Genomic DNA, 11,414 nt, shown 5'->3' with positions numbered 1-11,414 from the left:
CCTCGTTAGATGTTACATGTAATTGTCATAGTAATAACAGTAAATTATGCATAATTTTACATCCAGGGCAGTGCTTGAAGTATTTAAATTCAAAACTAATACTTCACTTTAGAGAATCCATTATTAGACTGTTAGCACAATAATGCTAATGTGCTGAGCATTAATAGTGTTACATGTACTTACATAGTAACAACAGTACCTCAGCTTCATCAAACCAGATACAGCTTGTTTCCTCTGTATCATGATCTGGGCTATGAACTTCCATTCATTCACCACCACAGGTCACCCGCTTGCTACATGGACTCTTGCAACACCTAACTGTTGCACGTCACCCTGGACTACAGTTCCCATCATCCATTGCAATAATTACACACATGCAGCTGAAGGCACTGATTGCACACAGCAGTAACCCATCACACATTCACTATATAACACTCACTTAGATCCCTTTCTAAGTGTCTAACTGTGAATTAGAATATTGTTCTGCACAAATTCCCCTCCTAGCGATAGCTGCAAAACCAAGCCATTCCGTGTTTGTATTTTCATAGTCTTGTTTCGGTTTATGGTTTTCATAGTCTTGGTTCGGTTTATGGTTTTCATAGTCTTGTTTCAGTTTATGGTTTTCATATTCTTATCTTAGTTTCTAGTTTAGCTTTTTTTTTTTTCTTGCCTTGCCCTGTTACTTATGTTTTGACCCTTTTGCTCTGGATACCGGATTACGCCTCTTGCTTAGCCCTCTGGATATTGTTCGTTCATCGAAGACCCACGCTTGCCCTAGGTATATTCTTTGTCTTGCTCTATTTACCTGTTTTTTTTTCAGTGTTTGACCCATGTCTGTTATGACCACGTCTCTGTGTAATAAAAGCTTGCATATTTATCCGCACATCTCATCAGCCCCGTTACACTCTGTAGTGGAAAGATGGGGTTTGTTGATCCTGACTGTAATTCTTATTATTCGAACTGAATTAATTGAAACGATATAAGAATTTGATGTGAAAGATTACACATTTAATAAGGTTAGGGGGGAAAAATGGCCAAACATAGTGGGAAATGACATGTTTTTTTAAATACACAACTCATTTTAACTTAAATATTTCTACCTCTTTCCAGTCACAAGATCACTTTATTTTGAAAGTTTTTAATTGAGGGAACATCTGTAACTTAGTCCAGATTGGGGGAATTGCAATGTTTAATTTCTTTCGTGTAAATTATTTTTGGGCATTAAAATTTGCGTCGATTTTTGTTATATGCTGTCAATTATTGATTTAGAGAGAAAATTTAAATCTGCAAAAGTCTGTATTGGCAAGCCACACTTAAAAAAAAAAAAAATGAAATCGGAATTGGCCAAGAAAATTGCAATTGGTGCATTTCATTCTGTTGAAAAGTTAAAGCTGTTCTAGACCCCACTTCTTTTAAATGTGTTGGTGTCCTTTTGCAATAGTGAATAGTGTTTTTTAAATAATTATTAATATTCACACTCCGGATAATTTTTCTGCACTGGTTTGTTTCCGATTGGGAGAAAAGAATAGGACTATTTTGCAAAAGTATGTTTTTACATTTTGCCAGGACGCAGGCCCGTCGCGACAAGGCAGGCAAACCAAGCAATTGCTTGGGGCCCCGAGCTGGCCTGGGGCCCCAAGACAACGACTGGTTAAGAATAAAATGCAACGACACTGTGTGAGCGCCCCTTTGATCGTCAATGCAGTAACGTGTAATGACACTGCTATCGGGATCCCCCTCAAGGGGGCCCCTCTCAGTAGTCGCTGAAAGCAGCCAGCCAACCACGTGATCCCTGCTACCGGCAAAATACAAAACCTCCTCGGCAGTCATGAAGCGGAATTATGCTTCAGGAAGCCAGAAGAGAAAGAAAGAGGAGGATAAGAAAAAAACAAGATAATGGTAAGTGATAAATTACACTGGATAAAATAGCTTTACTTGTCAGTCTTGTACAAATGGTGTAATTTTGCAGCAGGTAGGCTTGCAAAAATATGTTTATGTTAGCTGCCTGATGGCAAATGCTGCTTGTAACGAACAGTTAGTGCAACTTTTTTTTTTCGAACGGAAGGAATATGGTTACTGTAACGTTTTTTAACGGGATAAGGAAGACACAGAACAGAAATCGCATACTGCAAGGGGTCAGCAGTGTTTTGATTTGAGGGCGCGGGCAAACTAGCGTCTATGGTCACATCACATACACAGAACTGTAAAGGTACGTCAACCCGTCAAAATAAAAGTCCTGTTTTAGACAAGTATTTGCCAGAGATGTATTACTATTGTTAAGCATAATGTACATAGCCTACTACTAAAAAAAGTAGTAGTAGTAGTAGTTTTTTTTTTTTTTTTTAAGGTTTAAACACACAATTTCTTCCATGTTTTATTTTTAATAGTAAATCCCCTTTGTTTACCAAAAAGTTAAGTGTGCTTAATTTTCAATAATTCAAATATAAATTCAATTAATGTTTTGTGTTTAATGTGCATCTCAGAAAATGCTTTATTTAAAACCCTAACTGAATGGCACTTAAATGCACTTAATTAATCTGTCAACTTTATTTTCATTGTTCACAGTACAAGTACAAACATAGAAACACTGGATAATTAAATGTTTATTTTTGATGTATGCATTGCATTCTATGCATTTAAAAAAAAATATATATATTTTTTTCTAAAAAAGGAAACTTAGTTGTTCATTTTAAGAGACCCAGGAGTCTTATTTCCTCTTGCATAATTAATATTAATAAGCAAAAACACATTTTATCCGATTAATCGATGGAATTTTTGGTAGAATACTCGATAGCTACAGCCCTAGATGAAAGTGGCATAGCAAATAGCATGCTATACTATTCCACCGTGATAATCTATTTACCAAATGGGGGTTAGGAAAACCACACAATAAATTCTGTGTATCAAAGATTAGCTTGGGATGTTTTTAAGCATTGGTATTGAAAACAGCTGCCTGCATCACTTCCTTTCTAGTATCAAAATATGGAAATGCTAACATATCTTTACTTTTTCGGTAAACTTTATAATAAGTAAAAATACTGTTTGCTAACAGTTAAATGACAATTAACTAAAGATTAATTAACTATCAATTTACCATCTTTTAATGATTGTTATTACAAAGTGTCTATCATCTAACTTAGTTAGCAACTATGGTTTTGGGAAACGCACCCCTTAGGTGTTAATAGTGACCTCTTTCAATATGCTAACAGTGAAATGGTAAAACGTACTTCACAGGTAAATTCTGATTTTTTTTTTCAATTATTTTCCCAGCTACACTATCAACTTCATCCACAACATCAACAGATACATCACTTCTCAGTGCTCTATAATTATAGCTGATATTCTGCACAGCCCAGAGTTTAAACTGATAAGTGTGTGCTGTCATATTATTAAAAGAAAAACAGGGCAAGTCACTATTGAATTCCCACCAAACTATTTTTTCAAGCAGTATTTGCACTGTAAACCTTTTTTATTTATATAAAGTGTGGGTGAACTTAAACTGTATGGCTATGCTGTGGTTCCTGTAGGCTTTGCGTGCGTGCGGGGGTCGGGGGGCCTCTATGTCCTTTTTGCTTGGGGCCCCCAAATTCCTTCAAACGGCCCTGCCAGGATGTCAATCGCTTCCATCATATTCTGTCTGATACATTTTAAGTCAGAATGCTGATCTTTGAAAATCTTAAGTTACAATAAGGTTTCAGCGCTACATGCTTGAACCCCAAGTTTATTGTAATTATATAATATGTTCGATTGAGGTTAAAGAAGAGAGGGAGAGAAAGCTTCCCTTACCACTGCAGTTAAACGTATGCACGGAATTACTTTTTTTCTATGCATGGTGTGATGCATTAGCCTCAAATAAAAAAAACCCAGTTACCGACAAGCAGGCACATATATGATCGAACTTCACTCAGATCCTTCAAACTTCATATCTCTTTTTTTTTTCACATATAGTCTAGCCTAGCTAACACAACCACATTCTCAAAATAAAGATCAAGGCCTCCACTTACAAAAGGGATAAGATGAAGGGATAATGTATATCCAGCTGGTTGATCTCTCAGAATAATACGGACCCCGATGCGAGTGAAAGCAAACAGCTAATTCAAAATAGACACATTTAAGTGAAAAAGGTGCAGTCAAATCACTTATTACACAACATTTCATCACAAAAATGATTAAGGCAATTACCAGTTTGTTAGTTCTCTTATAATCCATTACAGCGTACAAAAAATTCATAGCAAAATGGCAGCAGCTGCGTTTGAATGTCCGTGATATCATGTTACCCGGATGAGCATGTGTATAGCTTTTACCATTTGTTATCAAGGGATAACACATTACATAGTTACTCAGGATAGACCATATTCTAAACATAACGGAACATCATGCAGCAGGGAAAGGAATGTTTTCTTAGTTCTTATTGACCACAGTGTGCAACACACAACTAAAAGGCTGAACTGTGCAAACTGGATTGCAAATCGTTCTACCAAGTAGTCATATTATCCTACTCCTCTTTTATTTATACTTCACTTTAGAGCATCCATTTTTTGATTGTAAACACAACAATGCTATTATGTTGAGCATTATTAGCATCTAGTGGGCATGCCCTGACATGTCTCGTAACTGCTGACAAGAGAAAGATGTCTAATCTTTCATTCCTATATATCTTTATGCTGTAAAGATAAACACGGCAAAAAAAAAAAAAAAAAACACAATCAAAGACTCATGCTTTAATATCTTTCTGCTTCTTAGAGAAAATACTGTAATAACAAGAAACTACATTTGATGGCGGGTGCCAGTTGCATTTCTGTGGCCAACACCCAAACACCCAAATCATGACGGCACTTCAATCTCTTAACTTCATTATTAGTCACACTTATGCTATTCCAGAATCTGTGAAACGAAACAAAAAATAAATCCAGACAATGAAACTAAATGGGGTATAGCTTTGATAACACCCGAAAATTTCCTTCGAAAAACCATTCTGTTTTCAACATAAAGGAGGGGGATCGTTTTTGGGTCAACTAAACATGAATAGAATTAAACGTTTTATTCAAAGCACTTTAACTGTTTGAAATGAATTGTTTGAAAGGGAGGACATTCACATGCTTGGCTAAGACCAACATACTGGGAAGAAAAACACAGAATTCGACAGCACACTTAACAGATCCTGCTCAAAATTTTGATCAGACAACACGTGTTTTCTTCAAGCCAAACTAAAACTAGTTCTTCGAAAATGACTGTTTACTGGCCAAAAGCGTGGATTGTTATTTAATAACCTGTTAGTTAATAACATCTCTGACTCAACATCAGCCAACATTTTGGTTTTTGGTGAGAGAATAGAAACCAATTATGATCGTAAAAAAAGTTTTCATCACAACAATTGAACTACCATATTATGATTCAATTTTATATTAAGTCTTTAAAGAACAACCCCTTTGAGTTTTAATAAATAACTGATGAACAGAGCATAAAAAGTGGGACAGGGCAACTCACCAGTGCTTGTATGTTTGTCATGTTCTCCATTATGAAAATGAATGAAGAGGATAGTGCCTGCCCCCCACGTGTCTCTTACAATCTTGATGACTCGGTATGTAAAGCAATACGCATACAAGTTGTTCAAACGTCATAGTATAGCATTTTTAATCAACATTCCCTTGTCCTCACGGTCCATGCAATTCCTTTATTGGAATCACTGGTAAATTCCTAAGGAACAAAAGGTCACCCATTTGGATATTTATTTGCCATTTTCCCTCCAAAAGTTTCACGATACTTATGGTTGTGCACACTGCTATAGACCGTTATAAAAATGCATATAAAAATAATAGCAATTCCTGTGTATTTTTTGTTGCATGTTTATAATGACATTTTTTTCCACTGTAGTATTTTTCTACTGTAAGATTTGCAGATAGGATAGAGATTTTTGTACCTTTTATTTTTATCTACAGGAGCAAATACAGAGCCTTTGAGAAATTGGCTAAAATTGTTACATTTTAAAAGACTTTAGAATGTTATATCTAAACAACAACCTCGTGTGAAGCCAACAAGGAAGTGACTTAAACTGTAATTTGTCAACTGGCCACTAATTGCTGGCTGCAAAAGGGAGTCAGTCCCTTAGACTGCACAGGTTAAAATGGCCAACTTTACAGCAACAAATAAAAAATGTTTACAGCTTGGTTCAAAAAAATTATTTTGGTCTATATAGCTAATTTTCCCCTTCATGTCAACTGTGAGGGGGATGTATTTTTTCTTTAGAACTCATATGTTTAAATTATATTAAGTCTTAAAGTACAGCATAATTAAAGGCGTAGACACTCGAGTGACCGCCGTCGCGGTTTCCACCTCTTTGCCCCTTTTTCGATTATCCGGGAGTGAGAGCTGCCAAGATGCTGACGCAGTACTGATTTTTGGAAAGAATCCATGTGTAGCAAATCCATGCATTTTTGTAAGACAACAATGACATTTAGCTGCATGTCTTCCGGTTCCCAACAGTCAGCAGAAATTAGAAAAAAAGTGTTTATTATGAAATATGGATATTTATCTTCCAAAAATGCATGGATTCGCTACAGGGGGCCTTTATTCACCCCCCGGAGCCATATGAGGGAACTGTCTTTCAAGTCTTCTGAAATATTGACAACAAACACCGGCTTACCCCCATTGCAAGGCTTGGAAGAACAAGGACAAAGTCACAAACACCTGAGGATACTTCAATGGTGAGCAGAAGATGAATTTTCATTCTCGGGTGAACTAACCCTTTAATGCTGAAAACAATGGAACCACTTTTGAGAGATATACAGTACAGACCAAAAGTTTGGACACACCTTCTCATTCAAAGTGTTTTCTTTATTTTCATGAGTATGAAAATTGTAGATTCACACTGAAGGCATCAAAACTATGAATTAACACATGTGGAATTATATATGGAATTATATACATAACAAAAAAGTGTGAAACAACTGAACATATGTCACATTCTAGGTTCTTCAAAGTAGCCACCTTTTGCTTTGATTACTGCTTTGCACACTCTTGGCATTCTCTTGATGAGCTTCAAGAGGTAGTCACCTGAAATGGTCTTCCAACAGTCTTGAAGGAGTTCCCCGAGAGATGCTTAGCACTTGTTGACCCTTTTGCCTTCTGTCTGCGGTCCAGCTCACCCCTAAACCATCTCGATTGGGTTCAGGTTCGGTGACTGTGGAGGCCAGGTCATCTGGCACAGCACCCCATCACTCTCCTTCTTGGTCAAATAGCCCTTGATGCCTTCTGTGTGACTCTACAATTTTCATAGTCATGAAAATAAAGAAAACTCAATGGACTTTTGGCTAGGTCCCTGAAATAAGGGCCTTCATATTTATCTTTTGTTTTATTTATTTATTTATTTATTTTTTATTTTAATTTATTTTTCTGAGAAAAGAGCAGGGGCCTGTACCATGATGGTGTTCAAAAAAACTCAGGGTTATAGGATCTGTTTTGAGTTGCCAAAATCCAAACCACTCCAGTCCGGCTTTGTGGGTACCATGATGCAGATCATCAGTTTTCTCTGGCTTTGATCCTGAGTTTGTGGAACGTGTGCATGAGAATTTGTGACATCAGCGGCGAACAGCCAATCAAATCGCCAGAACATCATTTGGCCCAGAGCAGATTAGCCATGGAGCTTAAGTTACTATGAATGTCGCTAAAAGCCAAGCAACTTTCATGGTACCTAAAACCCAGGATTGGCACAAACTAATCTGAAACCTGCTGGCTAGCCAGGTACAGGCCCCAGAAAAAAAAGCAAGTGTCTTAGAGCAGGCAAACGCTATGAAAAGAGTGAACGTTTCATCTAACACAGCAAGATGCAACATGCAGAAGTGAAGTGCAACGTATTGGTTAAAATGTGTGAGGCCTGATAAGTTTTCTTAGGGCCCCAAAATATGGTAATCCCACCCTTGGTTGTTATCCATACTCGGATACCTACTGTTGCCAAAGCACAATAAACTCATTAAGCTTCTACAAGTCATATATTTAAAATATATATACAGTATTGTTCAAAATAATAGCAGTATAATGTGACTAACCAGAATAATCAAGGTTTTTCGTATATTTTTTTATTGCTACGTGGCAAACAAGTTACCAGTAGGTTCAGTAGATTCTCAGAAAACAAATGAGACCCAGCATTCATGATATGCACAGGTGTGAATCAGGTGGCCTCTATTTAAGGATGAAGCCAACACTTGTTGAACATGCATTTGAAAGCTGAGGAAAATGGGTCGTTCAAGACATTGTTCAGAAGAACAGCGTACTTTGATTAAAAAGTTGATTAGAGAGGGGAAAAACTATAAAGAGGTGCAAAAAATGATAGGCTGTTCAGCTAAAATGATCTCCAATGCCTTAAAATGGAGAGCAAAACCAGAGAGACGTGGAAGAAAACGGAAGACAACCATCAAAATGGATAGAAGAATAACCAGAATGGCAAAGGCTCAGCCAATGATCACCTCCAGGATGATCAAAGACAGTCTGGAGTTACCTGTAAGTACTGTGACAGTTAGAAGACGTCTGTGTGAAGCTAATCTATTTTCAAGAATCCCCCGCAAAGTCCCTCTGTTAAAAAAAAGGCATGTGCAGAAGAGGTTACAATTTGCCAAAGAACACATCAACTGGCCTAAAGAGAAATGGAGGAACATTTTGTGGACTGATGAGAGTAAAATTGTTCTTTTTGGGTCCAAGGGCCACAGGCAGTTTGTGAGACGACCCCCAAACTCTGAATTCAAGCCACAGTACACAGTGAAGACAGTGAAGCATGGAGGTGCAAGCATCATGATATGGGCATGTTTCTCCTACTATGGTGTTGGGCCTATTTATCGCATACCAGGGATCATGGATCAGTTTGCATATGTTAAAATACTTGAAGAGGTCATGTTGCCCTATGCTGAAGAGGACATGCCCTTGAAATGGTTGTTTCAACAAGACAATGACCCAAAACACATTAGTAAACGGGCAAAGTCTTGGTTCCAAACCAACAAAATTAATGTTATGGAGTGGCCAGCCCAATCTCCAGACCTTAATCCAATTGAGAACTTGTGGGGTGATATCAAAAATGCTGTTTCTGAAGCAAAACCAAGAAATGTGAATGAATTGTGGAATGTTGTTAAAGAATCATGGAGTGGAATAACAGCTGAGAGGTGCCACAAGTTGGTTGACTCCATGCCACACAGATGTCAAGCAGTTTTAAAAAACTGTGGTCATACAACTAAATATTAGTTTAGTGATTCACAGGATTGCTAAATCCCAGAAAAAAAAAATGTTTGTACAAAATAGTTTTGAGTTTGTACAGTCAAAGGTAGACACTGCTATTTTTTTGAACAAACCCCTTTCAACTAATTGCCCAATTGCACAGCCTTAAGAGCGTGCATATCATGAATGCTGGGTCTTGTTTGTTTTCTGACAATCTACTGAACCTACTGGTAACTTGTTTGCCACGTAGCAATAAAAAATATACTAAAAACCTTGATTATTCTGGTTAGTCACATTGTACTGCTATTATTTTGAACAATACTGTATGTAAACTTCTGGGAATGGAATGTATGAGTGTTGAAGATGTGAGAGAGTTGTGCTTTATCAATAGACACACATACATACATATATAGTGATTACTGTTATAGGGTTTTAGATTTATTTTAGCTTAATTTTACCTTTGTTGTATTGAGCTTGATGAATTCTTTCTCCAGGACTTTGGGAGTTACAAGGACAATTTTTTGCTCTAAAACAGGGGTTGATTGTCTGAATGAATTGGAATGAAAAGGCTACCTTGATTGATTTAGACAAACAGAGCTGTCACTTCCTTCATTCTTGTTATTTGCAAAGTTCATCGAAACTCAGAGATGCAGTAGCTCAGACAGCTGGTTGAACACATCTTTAAGCTGTAATACAGACATTAAATAGTAAGAAAAGCAACACAGAAAATAAATTTACCAGCAGTGCTGTAACTTAAACTCTGAATACATTTTAGAAATCTGACAAAATATATAAAATATTTTATAACATCCAGCATCAATCATACAGTACTTACAAAAATATTACTTTCTTACAAACTCAAAAGAGGCTTTAACTTTTAAAGTGGTACTCCATGTCAGATATCATTGTGATATTGTCAAGTATAAACATTTTACTCACCCCAGCAGTAATGCTGTTATTGGGCAGAATAACACTTTGGTTCTTCATTGTGGATGTGCTCTCTTTGAGGTCCTCTTCTTCAGCACCCTCCTTAAATTGTCGCCGTTGCTGTGGGCAGAGTTTGTGTCTATATCTATATAATTTCCATAATTTTAAACTTGAATGTTTTTATTCTCTGCTGGAATAAAATAGTCTTAAACCAGCACAAATGGCTTTACAATATTTGCTGGTCTTATAAGCATTGTTGGTTTTAGAGGATTTCTAGGGACTTTTAAGTCGCAACAGTGAAAATTCTTCACAGTAAAAAAGAAAGTGACCTCACTTCTTCAGTATTATGTAATCAAATAGGGTTCCCCAAATTTTTCAATTTAAAGGTGTCATGAGCTAAGTAATGAAATTTCCCTTGATATTTTGACATGTTTTGACTTTGTTTTGGTTTGGGCCCATGCAAAGAGCTCCAGATCGCATCAGTGAAACACTGTTCGTTTGTTTTACTTTCCTACAGATTAATTTTTAAACAAGACATGAAAGCTTTTCAGATGTCTCAGGATTTTAGACTAAGAATAGACAACAATAAGCTTTTGGTTTCTATTTATTAATTGTTTTATTTGATATTTTCATTAATTATTAGCTTTTCATCATCTTGCATAACACAGTTTGGGAAACCTTGCACTAAATGACATCACTCAGACAACAGACAAAAAAATGATAAATGTATATGTGTGTATGTGTACACACACACACACAAACACATAACATAAAGCCTTTTTGTTTGTACATTTACAGCTTTCTGGTAAGTGCACAGAATATGATTTATATAAGACAACTCCCCAATCCCATAAGACAACTGTGGAATCCCAACTAAACTGTATACATGTCTACATACTGTACATTATTTGATGTGAGAACAATAAAAAATGACTTTCTTAATCTTTGTTTTGCGACTCATTTAAAACCATACCTAAAATCTATATTGTTCATAGCACAAAAGGGATCTATTGATCGATTGCTTATCACACTTCACATCGTATGACTGCATTAATGTACAGGCAAAAAAAATAAAAATAAAAAAATCCTTATTGCTGTCTGCTGGGAGAGAGAAATGCATATTGCTGTTTATATTCAAGTGATTTTCAAATATACAATCTTCAGTGCTCAAACATACTCACACAATGTAGATCTGAGTTAGGAATCACGCACCTGCACTATTATTTTGCCTCCCTCAACTCGAAAACGTTGACTATATTCAGAATAGCATACTATTGCTTCATTAC

This window comes from Carassius auratus, unplaced genomic scaffold (assembly GCF_003368295.1).
Source record: "Carassius auratus strain Wakin unplaced genomic scaffold, ASM336829v1 scaf_tig00001679, whole genome shotgun sequence".
NCBI classification, from domain to species: domain Eukaryota; kingdom Metazoa; phylum Chordata; class Actinopteri; order Cypriniformes; family Cyprinidae; genus Carassius; species Carassius auratus.
This window is presented reverse-complemented; position numbering follows the sequence as displayed.